General features: G+C 50.8%; 1 pseudogene; it reads left to right on the top strand.

The window, feature by feature from the left end:
• Positions 1-10835: 10835 nt before the first annotated feature.
• Positions 10836-11856, top strand: LOC148120731 (G protein-signaling modulator 3 pseudogene; annotated as a pseudogene).
• The last annotated feature ends 803 nt before the right edge of the window (positions 11857-12659 follow it).

The raw sequence follows: 12659 nt of genomic DNA on the forward strand, positions 1-12659 counted from the left end.
TCAGCGTGGTCACAGAGACAGAGGAAGGATGGCCACGGGCTGCATGAGTCTGGTGCCCTGATGGGAGCCGGGTCCCAGTGTGGGAAAATGAGCAGGTTGGCGGGGAGCATGCTTGACCACTGGACCGAATACTCAGAAGTGATTAAATAGCCAACTGTGGGCTGGAGAGAAGGCTCAGTGGTTAAGAGCACTTGCTGCCCTTCTAGAGGACCTGAGTTCAGTTCCCAGCACCCACGCCCAGTGGCCCACCACCACCTGTAACCCTGGCTCTAGAGGATCCAATGCCTTCTGAACTTTGAGGATATACACGTTAGGAATTTTTCCTAATGCAAGTTCTCTGCCGACACAAAAATCCCAATCAAGCCAAATTGCAATAAGTCAAATTAAGAAATATTCAGGTTTAATGGGCTTCCTGTACTTTGTCACGGGAACTGGGAGGCCACAAAGGTGACCACCAGGAGGAAGCAAAAGAGACTACGTGTGTTTCTCCTTTGGGAGCTCACTTAAATACTCTGTGGGAGTGGCCCTGACCTCTATGCTGGGATTTGGAGTTCAGAGCAATACAACTCTCAGGCCTGGGGGCTGGGTTCCCACCTTAACAACACGCTTACATGTGCACACACACACACACACACACACACACACACACACACACTTTAGGGGTTGTTTTCAAGACAAAGTTTATCTGTGTAGCCTTGACTACCCTGGAACTCGCCCTGTAGACCAGGCTGACCTCAGACTCACAGAGATCCTCTTGCCTCTCCTCCCAAGTGCTGGGATTAAAGGTGTGTGCCACCACCGCCCAGCTTAAATTTTTAAAACCTTTTAAGACAAACATTATGCTTAATATAGAAAGTGGCGATTCAGCCTCCTGATGCCCATCTCTGCCTGACTACAGCTACAGTAGACAGAGAGATCTGGAATCCAGGGTTTCCGTGGCGAGGCCATGGGTACCCCTATGTGCTCCCCGGGAAGGTCCTCCCTCCTGCCTGGCTTAACTCACAAAGTCGCTGTCAGGGTGACTCAAGCAACACTAAGACCTTGAGGTCTCCTTGTCACCCTTTCCCTTGCGGCCCACCTCACATGGCTACATCTGCAGATGTAGCAAGAGGACTGCCAAGTGCACACTCTCGGGGGGACATGCTGTCCCGGCTGACAGTCTACAGGAAAGTTGGAACAGAGCAGGTGGGGTGTGTTTGGGTGCTGATGGTGTGGAAACAGCTGGGAAACCAGATGAGCAAAGAGTGGGAAAGAGGGGGGGGGGCAGCAGCTGGGGTGGGACTTTTGGCTCATCCCCCCAACTTGAGGCCTCTGTACTTCCAAGGGAGGGCCAGAACCAGTCTGGCAGGAGACAGGATATGAGCTCCAGGCCTCAGATGCTCTTCAGAATGGCCAGTGATGCAGAACTCACAGAGGCCTTGACACAACAGCCCTGAGTGGCTAAATCCTGCCAGCAGTGCTTACTGGGCCATCAGCTTTGCTGGCTCAGCACAGGCTGTGTGTCCTTGAGCAGGCTACTCACCTTCTCTGAGCCAGGCTGAGCCTAACTGGAGTAGCTCTATCTAGAAGAGAACACAAGTGGGTTTTGGTGGGGCTGTTTATTTGTTTGCTTGTTTCGAGACAGGGTTTCTCTGTAGCTTTGGAGCCTGTCCCGGAACTAGCTCTTGCAGACCAGGCTCGTCTCAAACATACATAGACATTCACCTTACTCCTGCTGCCTGTGTCTTTGTGTGTGACCATAGCCCCGAATGACGCACTTCTAACTGGTAGCAGCCAAGCTGACAGGACAGCACCCTGGCACCACCCTCCCCTTGACACTCTCTTATTCTGGCCCTTGGGCTGGCTGGCTCTGAGGACGCTAGCTAATAAGTCCTGAGATGATCACAGATAGGTCAGATCTATGACCCACGCTGCTGCACCCAAGGATAGATATGAATAAGGCCCAATACAAACCATAAAATTGATTTAAACATTTTACAGTTTTCTTTCTTTCTTCTCCTCCTCCTCCTCCTCCTTCTTCTCTCTCTCTCTCTCTCTCCCCCTCCTCTCTAAATTTAGTTGCAAGCCTCTTGAGCTGACAATGTCTCTCTGAAAAGCCGAAAGGTTAGACATTCTTGCTGCAATGGTCCATGTGGCTGGGTATCCTCACTGATCCTGAAGCACTAGCTACGTGCACGAGAGCTTGGAGGAAGCACCTTCCGGAGATGACCTGTTCTCACCAGGACCAGAGTCGGGGAAGGGCTGTCACCCCCATATTCTTAGCCACCAAAAACTGTACGACACAAACTCATCCTTGTGTCACTGACTTTGGGTGACAGCAAGGTGTCTGGAGGTATAACCGGGACTGGAACTCCATCCTTGATTTCCTGACCACCTCCCTGCTGTGTCGGCCCTGCTGTGCTGGCTCCTCCGACCTTCCATTCCGGTTCTGTTTCTTGGGCAGCTCAATGATGCTATCATCTGCGGTGCCATTTGGCTGGAGCACTCCCAGGGCCTGTGGTTGGGGCCCTAAGGGACTGCAGTTGTCTTTGGAGAACAGCCCCATCCCCACAGCTGACATTCCCGGAGCCCTGGCTCCTCCCCACTGTTCTGAGTACTGATATTCAGAGTTGAATCCTCTGCAGGTGACTCAGCCCTGGCCGGTAGTCTGGATCCCAGTGGAGAGGCTGGATGCAGGCCCTTCCATGATCTGACAGCTAGACTTGGAGCTTTGAGTGCCAAGACGAGAGGTGTCACTGGCTGGATGGAGGGGAAGAAGGCTGGGAAAGGAGTCCTAATGTGAATCCAGGACCAGTTCTATCCCCAACAATCTGGGCCACTTCAGAATAGCCCACCTGTCCTGAGCTTCAGACACTGTTTCTTCAGGGTCTGTTGTAAGATGCTTAAGTAAGGCAATGTATGTGAGGGTCCCCTTTGGTCTGCCTCCAGGACTGACGACTCCCTAAGGGCAGATACCAGGCCAGGCCGTACACCTCAAGAACAGCTCTGCCATTCAGGTTCATCTTTCAGTCTTCTTATGGCCTGGGTTTTATGAGCCAACTCCCCAGTCCCCGAGCTCTGAAGGGCAGAGAGTGGCCACTGCGTGCTGCCCCTCCAAGGGCTGAGCACTGCCGAGTCTGAACCCCTCATATCTTTCTTGTTCTGTCGCAGTGTTCTCTCGTTCTAAAGTAGCGGCTTTCAGTTCACCCTGCTGCCCTCTGAGGTCTGACGCAGAGCACAGGGAATACAGGAATGCATCAGGAGCCTTGGTGACATTTAGACCCATGCACCCATGGAGGGAAGCTGTGCCACCTCAGAGAGAGACCTGACCCCCTCCCCGGTGCTCAGGCATACTTGCAGTGATACTTGCAGAATCTCGGCAGTCTGCGTCCCAGCCGGCACAACACTGCAAAACCAGCCCAGGGAAAGTGCTCTGGTGTTTGCCTGTCTCCAGATTGTTTTTAGGGGGAAGAAGGTGACTGAATTTTGCAGGAGAAACTGAGTTTCCATGATAATACACAGCACATTCTAGAGTGGTAGCCCCTTGAAAGCCAGGGCTACCTCTAGTCTCCAGCATTTGGCATGGACCTGCGGGGAGAATTTAGCATGGACATGGAAGGCGTGTGTGTGTGTGTGTGTGTGTGTGTGTAATAGATGGGGGGTAAGTGGGTAGTTAAAACGCTTAGTGTGTGGGTAGGTGGCTCAGCAGATGGGGGATAGGTGAGTGGGTGCCTGGGCAAATGAGTAGGTAAATAGACGAATGAGTAGGTGGGTGGTTGGATAGGTCAATGGGATGCGTGGATGGATGGCTGAGTAGGTGATGATGGATAGATCGATGGATTGAAGGATGGTTGAGTAGGTGATGGATAGATGGATGGATGGATGGATGGTTGAATGGGTAGGTGATAGATAGGTGAATAGATTGAAGGATGGTTGAGTAGGTGACGAATGGATAGATTGAAGGATGGTTGAGTAGGTGATAGATGGATGGATTGAAGGATGGTTGAGTAGGTGACGAATGGATGGATTGAAGGATGGTTGAACGAGTAGGTGTCTTGACGGTCAGTTGTGTGTAGGCGGGCAGGTGGGTAAATGGATGTGGATAGGAGTGGCTGGTTGAATGAGGAGGGGGTCGGTAAGCATATCCATAGATGAGTGAACAAATAAATTTCTGGTCAAAGCAGAAATTCTGCTCTAGAACCAATAAGGTTTGTGAGAAAATAATTAGATGATTGTTGAGATCAGGCTCTCCCAACTCTGTTACTCTGTGTCCTGTGAAGCAGTGGTTCAGATGATTGCTGAGCTCAGGCTATCCCCACTCTCAGTTACTCTGTGTTCTATGAAGCCGTGGTTCAGATGACTGCTGAGCTCAGGCTATCCCAACTCTCTAATATGTAAGTTAGCCAATAAGAAGTTAGAGCTAATGGCCAAGCAGTGTTTTAATTAATACAGTTTCTGTGTGGTTATTTCAGGTGTAAGCTAGCTGGGCGGCCAGGACAAACTAGGGGCCCTCTTCCTTACAAGACAGCGTTTCTCTGTGTAGCCCTAGCTGTCCTGGAACTCTGTAGACCAAGCTGGCCTCTAACTCAGAGATCTTCCTACCTCTGCCTCCCCAGTGCTGGGACCTCCACCTACTGAGGCAGCACAGGCTACCTATGGCTGATCCCTGAGAGTAGAAAAGGAGCCGCCCTGGAGGTTGATAGAGGGACTTGAAACTGTAGAGTACTCGGGAATATTAAAATCATATCTGGAGAGCCACCCCAAGAATGTATCAGGCATTCCAAACCTCTAGCAGTGACTTCAATGAAATCAGCAAGCCACAGCCTTAGAAGGCCGCCGTCAGTGTTATGGTATCCAGCACTCGGGAAGCAGGTCAGGAAGACGGGAGTTTGAAGTCAAGCTGCACAAACAAGCCTGCGTCTTTAGAGCTAATCCCACAGTCTGAGTCAGGCCAGGTCCCCCACAGCTCTCTCTGAGGTAGAGTTAAGCAGTCTGTGTTGGGACTTGGCAGTTCTCAATTTATAGTACTGACTCTTCCATGTTCTCTGTCAGACATAATATGTCGAACTATATCGTGAGCTATAAAACCTTCCCCCCCCACCCCTAAAAGGCTATAAAAATCAGATCTTCTGGGCATGGTGCCCCACACCTTTTCGCTGTGGTTGTTTGTTTTTTGGTTTTCGAGACAAAGTTTCTCTGTATGGCCCGAGCTGTCCTGGAACTCACTCTATAGACCAGGCTGGCCTCGAACTCACAGAGATCCACCTGTCTCTGCTTCCCAAGTACAGGGATTAAAGGCGTGCGCCACCTCTGCCAGGCTCACCTTTTTTTTTTTAAGTCTCAAATAAACAAAAAGGTTACTAGCAACAGATAAGCTTACAAAAAGATAAAGATGCCTAGAGAGAGGCACAGGGGGTGAGCTGTGTCTTCAAGGCCTCTGAAGGGAGAGACTGACCTTTGAGGTCCCGGTTTCTCCTTTGATGACAAATCAAAGGTAAACAACAGGTCTTCAGGACTAGGAGAGATGGAGACAGAAGGGTACGGAGAATTACCCAGGGTGCCCAATAGCAACTTTGTAAAGACCGCATGCAGTGACCAGCCAAGGTGAGAGAGGTCTGAGGTTAAGACCTGGTCACTTACAACACCAGGAAGGACACGGGGCTTCTTTGCTCCTCTTTTGTTTTCTTGTGATGCTACCTCCGCCCTCTGGATAAGGACACAACTGAGGGAGGAGCTTAATTCAGGCCCATGGGTGTCGGTCCGGTCCCCCCACCCCACCCCCCGTTCATTGTCCTGTCATGTAACTGAAGCCTGCAGACACAGGTGGGATGCCTGTTCCCTTGGGTATGCCCAGAGTGCGGAACCAGCTCCAGATCTAGTGGACTTCTGGCCTGGTGTTATATGGCCCTTTGACCCCTGGGCATTGCAAGATGCCACCTTGAGCTTTCTTCATAGCCATGACAGCTAAAGCAGAATGCCACAGTAGCCAAGTCTATGCTGATGGTAATGAAGACCTTCTAGTCGCTTCTCTCACTAGCCGAAGACACCTCTCCTCCCCATCATCCAGAGAGCAGTGATAGTCTGAGCTAACACTCCTCAACTGATCTCTGGAGACACTGGGCAAGTAGAAGGTTCACTGAAAAGGGGACTCCATGATGGGAGGGACTTTGCAGTGATGCAGTTGTTTTGCCCCTATAAGTAACCCCTCACCTCTGCCCCATAAGCAAACCCAGTAAGTTCATTGGTTTCACCAATAGGACCTTAGTGAAATCATGCTTTGGGTTGTCATTGGTGCCCATCTGGGCTGGGGACATTCATCCGTGTCTCCCCAGGAGAATTCATGCAGCACCCGAGAAAGGAACAGGTGACATTACCCCAGGCCCTGGAGCTCATCCTCAGATGAGCTGCCAGCAGGACCCCTGAAGGGCTCGCTGCGGGCAGGAACGGGGAACACGGCAGCAGTTTGTTATACATGACAGCTCTCTGAAAAGGACACAGCATTTTCTTGAGCAAATCTGAGCTAGGACCAGTGAGCTGACTGCAGCGGGTAAATACCAAAGGTTAGAAAGCAAGTCCTGCGGCATCGCCCTTTAGAAGGGACAGGCGCGGGGCCAGCAGGGACTCGTGGCATTCAGAATTAAGATCTGAGTATCTCAGCCGCACACCTCAGGGATGAAACGGACCAGGTCTATTTTAGCATCGTGAAGTTCCTGAGAGTTGGACCCAAATGATCTCTAATCATCACAGAATTTCAGATTTCTGGGCCTCTTTCCAAGCCTGCTATTAAGGCTGCTCATCAGAAGTAGCCACAGCAAGGGCCAGGGACCGTCGCTCAGAGGGGGCAGACTTGCAGAGGTCCTGAGAAGCCCCTGGGTTCAGGACCCTCTGTTTTCTCCGGAGGCCGCAGACCTGAGGGCCTTGTGCTTAAGATTAAACACCTTGTGCTTAATCTCAGCCAGGTGGAGAAGCCATCCTCAGCATAGGGGTCACAGGTCAGCTTCTGGCTATCTGACTTTTTCCTTTGGATGGGATTCCCCTCGCCTTACCAAGGGTCAATCCAGGAGTAGGGGTGTCCACCTGAGATGGCTAATTTGGGCGCCAACTTATTGCCTTTTTTTTTTTTTGTCGTTGTTTTGGGTTTTCAAGACAGGGTTTCTCTGTAGTTTTTGGAGCCTGTCCTGGAACTCGCTGTATAGACCAAGCTGGCCTTGAACTCACAGAGATCCACCTGCCTCTGCCTCCCAAGTGTTGGGATTAACGGTGTGCCACCACTGCCCAGAGAGACCCAGTTGTTAGATCAAACTTTGTTTGTTGCCTTGAAGATGATTTTTAGATAAGATTTACTTTTATTTCAGTGGTTCCCAAGAAGAGTAGCTCATTTGGAGGGGTCCCATCCTAGCAGGTGCAGGCCCTGGGAGTAAAGGCCGATATGGTAGCTCACACCTTTGGTCCCAGCATTCCTGCTTGAGACTAAGGCAGGCAAAGGCAGGCAGATCTTTGTAAACTCAAGCTGGCCTGGTTCACATCGGATTTCAGGCTAGCCAGGGTTACACAGTGAGACCCTCCCTGGAAGGAAAGAAGGGAAGGAGGGAGGGAGGGAGGACAAGAGGAAGGGAGGGAAGAAGGGAGGAAGAAAGGAAGGAAGGGAGGAGCCCTGATTTATGACTTACCATTAGGAGACAAACAAACCTTCATTTTTGCTTTCTGTGGCTAATTACTGTTGGACTTGGGGCCTATCCCTAAGAGTGGTTTGTTTCCCCAGTAAGGTTCTCTTGGAGAAAACTAAATTTTTCATTTGCAAGTGGCTACCAACTAAAGCTAATGTCTGTGTTAAGGCTCGGGGCATGTGTCCTCATCTTCCTCCTCTAGGACCCTATCTGGTGCAGACCTGGGCAGACCCTGTGCGTGCTGCCTCAGTCTCTGGGTTTACGTGTACACGGGCTCTGTTGTGTCTAGAAGGCCTTGATTTCTTGGTATCCCTCAGCCCTGCTGGCTCTTCGCTCTTGTTGCCTCCTCTTCCACAGTTCCCTGAGCCCCGACTGAGTGTGCCAAGGTCTCTCACTCTGTGCATCGTCGGACAGTGGCTTCTCTGCCTTTGTTCCCATCTGCTGCAGGAGGAGGCGTCTCTGATGATGGCTGAACAAGGTGCTCACCCATGAATACATGCAATGTCCCTAGGAGTCATTTTATTGCTGAGCTCCTTCCGCAGAGCGGTAGTGTTTGGTTTGCCCCCAGGTCCCTGGCCTATCTAGTCTTAAGTTCTTGGCCACCAGAGCAGCACTGGGTAGGGTTCCATCTCATGGAGCAGGCCTTCACTCAAATCAGATATTGGTTGATTGTCCCCATGACCTTTGCTCTGCTCTTGCACCAGCGTGCCTTGCAGCAGGAAGGTCACCCTCGAAGCTGGGTAGGTCCTTTGGGAGCACGCGGAGTCCCTTGAAGCACCAGGAGTGCTAGGCCGTGGGGGTGAAAGCGTTAGGTAAGCACCAGCTCAACTTCTCTGTTTTCAATGAGTTGCGTAGGTGTTGTTTTTAACAATCGGACCTAGCTGTGAGTTTGTAGAAACCATCAACAGCTGTGGCAATAGCTAAGACAAGATCTCTTTCTATAGCCTAGCTGTCCTGGAGCTCTCTCTATAGACCAGGTTGACCTTGAACTCAAGAGATCTGCCTGCTTCTGCCTCCAGAGGGATAGTAGATTAAATGCCCCCACTGGGCAGTGGTGGTAAGCATCTTTAATCCCAGCACTTGGGAGGCAGAGGCAAGAGGACCTCTGTGAGTTTGAGGCCAGCCTGGTCTACAGAGTGAGTTCCGGGACAGGCAGGCTGTTAGAGAAAGAGAAACGCTGTCTTGAAAAAGCAAAAATAAATAAATAAAAATTTTAAGAAGACCTGCATTCCGTGATCCCATACATCCCTATGCCTGGCTAATGATAATTTAAAAAATAAGAAGAGTTAAGAGCAAGGCTTCTACAGGAGGGAGGAACGAGACACCTCTGGTCTCAAGGCCTCAGCATTTGCTCCTGAAAATTTCAGACTTGCTCAGACCACAACCAGGTGAACCAGTTCCCCAAATCAGCACTTGCACTGCACTATCTGTCTGTCTGTCTGTCTCTCTCTGTCTCTGTCTCTCCTCTCCCTTCTCTCCCTCTCTCTGGAATCCTGACTGATCATGCCACCAGGACCCCAGAAAGCCACCAACCCAACAAACAAACCTCTTTACCGTGCCAGCACAGTCTGGAACCACGAGTCTCAGCGGAGGGTGTCCAGGTTGAATGAAATCCACAGAGCACGAGGTTGAGGTAAAACAGCAGCTTGTTTATTGTTCTGTTGGGGCTAGCTTTTATACCATGGCACCAAATGGGGAGGGGGCTGCGAAGGGACTGTCACCTGACCCAAGGAGGGACTCTCACCTGACCCCAGTAGGGGTCAAGGACTGATCACTTGCATTCAACCTTCACCTGTCCCCAGTAGGGACTGTCACCTGACCCCAGCAGGGATCAAGGAATAATCACGTGCACTCAAACTTCCTCATCCAACTCCAGGAGCAGAGGGAAGTTATGATTCTTTGCAGATAAGCACCTCAAATGGGGGCAGGGAAATATAACTCGGGGTAGCAATTCCCACACCTCTTTGTTTCTGTCTTGTTTCAGCTGGACACAGGGCCAAATAACCTTTCATCCCAGGGAAGCAGAATCAGGAAGACCAAGAATATAAAGTCATTCTCAGCTACATAGCAAGCCTAGCAGCCTAGGACACCTGCCACAGAAGCAATAGCAGGGCCAATGAGAGTCCTAGGGGGGTAAAGCCTTGCTGTATAAACCTGACAACCTGAGCTCAATCCACAGAACCCACCAGTAGCAGGCTTTTTCTTTTGGGTTACCAACCAGCTCCTAAGTCACGACATGGAGACTCATTAGTTTTGAATGCTCGGCCTAGTGTAGGCTCCTTTCTGGCTGGCTCTTTTAACTTAAATTAACCTGTTTCTCCTTATCTACTTTTTGCCTCGGGGCTTTTTACCTTTTCTTACTTTCCTGCTGCCTCTATGTCTGGCTGACTGATGGCTGCCTGGTTTCTTGCCCAGGTGTCTCCCTTGTTCTCCTCAGCCTAGATTTCTCCTATTTTTTCTCTCTGACCAGAAGCTCTGCCTGTCCTTTCTCCTGCCTTGCTATTAGCTGTTCATCTTTTTATTAAACCAATCAGAGGCCCTAGGCAGGCAAGGTGAGACAGATGCAGCACATCTTTTCATAATTAAATTCAATTCACATCCTTAGATCATTAAACAAATGCAGCAAAAACAAATGTAACACATCTTTGCCTTTAAACAATATTCCACAGCATCCACCCAAAGGCGAAAAGAGAGAACCAATTCCACAAAGTTGTCCCCTGACCTCTATATGTGTGGCACCGCGTGCATGCACCTACCTACACGTCATAGACACGTACTAACAATGATGATAGAATGTAAACAGCAAAAGCAGAAACAAAAGGAAGAAAGAAAGAAAAGGAGGGCTTAGGGGATAACTCAATCAGTAAAGGGCTTGAGTTCAGAAGTCATAAAAAAAAAAGCCAGGAGTAGTGACACAGGTTTGGGGTTTGCAATCCTAGCAATAGGCAGACAGAAACAGGAAGTTCCCAGGGGCTCACTGACCAGTCACATGGAGAATTCCAGATGCGAGGCTCTCTCTTGAAATGAAGAAGAAGAAGAGGAGGAAGAGGAGGAGAGGAGGAGGAGGAGAAGGAGGAAGAGGCAAAAGAAGAAGAGGAAGAAGAGGAAGAGGAAGAAGAAGAAGAAGAAGAAGAAGAAGAAGAAGAAGAAGAAGAAGAAGAAGAAGAAGAATGTCCCGCGCTGCCCCCACCCCTTCCAGCCCCCATTCCCCTCAAGAACCCAGGGTTCCGGTCCTCCTTCCGAATTCCAGTCACCCCCGCCCCCATCAGTATCTCTTCCCAAGACCAGGGATGGAGGCTGAAAGACCCCAGGAAGAAGAGGATGGTGAGCAGGGTCCCCCGAAAGATGATCAGGGCTGGCCCCCTGTGAACTCCACCACTCGGCCTTGGCGATCTGCTCCTCCCTCCCCTCCTCCTCCAGGAACCCGCCACACAGCTCTGAGCCCCCAGTCGGGCTCCCTGCTCTCCCTGCAGACCGAGCTCCTCCTCCTCGACTTGGTGGCTGAGGCCCAGTCCCGCCGCCTAGAGGAACAGAGGGCCACCTTCCACACTCCTCAGGTTCCCCCAAGCCTAGCCCCAACCCCACCCCGACTTCTTGAGGACAAAGAACAGCTCTACAGCACCATCCTTAGTCACCAGTGCCAGCGGATGGAAGCCCAGCGGTCAGAGCCGCCCCTCCCCCCGGGGGGACAGGAGCTCCTGGAGTTGCTACTCCGAGTTCAGGGTGGAGGTCGAATGGAGGAGCAGAGATCCCGGCCCCCTCCACACACCTGCTGAGACCTGAACTCCCAATCTGCCCTACTCTCTGGGACTCAAAGCTGGGCCACCCAGCATGTCTTCAACCCTGTGTGGCAGGGGTACCAGAAACCAGAGACTGAAGACCCGGCAGTATTCACCACTCACTTCCCCAGGGAACTGGACTTGGGGCAAGTACTCTGACCTTGAAAATAAGCAAGGTAGGGTGGACACAACTCTATCCTGAGCTGTCAAACTACTAAACAGGGTGTGAGGGCCGAGGCCTGCCCCTTCCTGCCTAGTAAGAAAAAAAGGAAAAGATTAAGACAACTGTCGGCCACTAGCACCCCAAGTCCGAAGGCAGAGGGGCCCAGAGGCCTTAGCGAACCTTAGCCCCGCCCATCCATCCTGCTGCTGAGTCTGTCTGATGTTTTGGTTGTATGAATAAATATAATTCCCCTCTGGAAAAAAAAAAAAAAAAAGAATGTCCCGTGCTACCGTCTCGCCAGCAAGAACGACGCGGCACACTTAGGATCCTTCTGCAGAAAAGCTTTAATGCGTCTTGAGAGAGAGAGCATAAGCTTACAAAGCCGAGACCCAGAATGAGGGGAACCCATCCCTTATATAGGAAACAGTCCTCGCTTTGGACGTGTCATTCTTGGATTGGTCCGCTGCCCATCAACCCAGATGACGCCTCGGGAGTAGGCAGGGACGCAGCAGTGGAAAGTTACCAAGCACATGCGCATTATAGTCCCACTGTCTCTGCCTCCCCGATGCTGGGATTAAAGGCGTGTGCTACAACATCTTGAACTCACAGAGATCTGCCTGTCTCTGCCTCCCAGGCATTGGGATTAAAGGTGTGTACTGCCACACCCTGAAGTCACAGAGGTCAACTACCTCTGCCCCTTAAAGTAATGGAGAATGTGGTTGCGGCCCGAAGAAGAAGAAGAAGAAGAAGAAGAAGAAGAAGAAGAAGAAGAAGAAGAAGAAGAAGAAGAAGAAGAAGAAGAAGAAGAAGAAAAAGAAGAAGAAGAAGAAGAAGAAGAAGAAGGTGGGCAGTGCCTAAGAAACAGTGTGCATGTGTGTGCGCACACACACACATACACACACATACACTCATGAGAGACAGAGAAAGACAGAGACACTTAGAGAGACAGGGAACAAAGAGGTGACAGACTTGCTCCACTCAGATGCCTCTGCTTAACCCATCGAGGAAGCTTTTGAGAAGAGACCTGGCATGCAGAACAGGAGTGTCCTGCACTCTGCCAGACCACTTGGC

The sequence above is a fragment of the Myodes glareolus genome, chromosome 9 (assembly GCF_982192425.1).
Source record: "Myodes glareolus chromosome 9, mMyoGla1.1, whole genome shotgun sequence".
NCBI classification, from domain to species: domain Eukaryota; kingdom Metazoa; phylum Chordata; class Mammalia; order Rodentia; family Cricetidae; genus Myodes; species Myodes glareolus.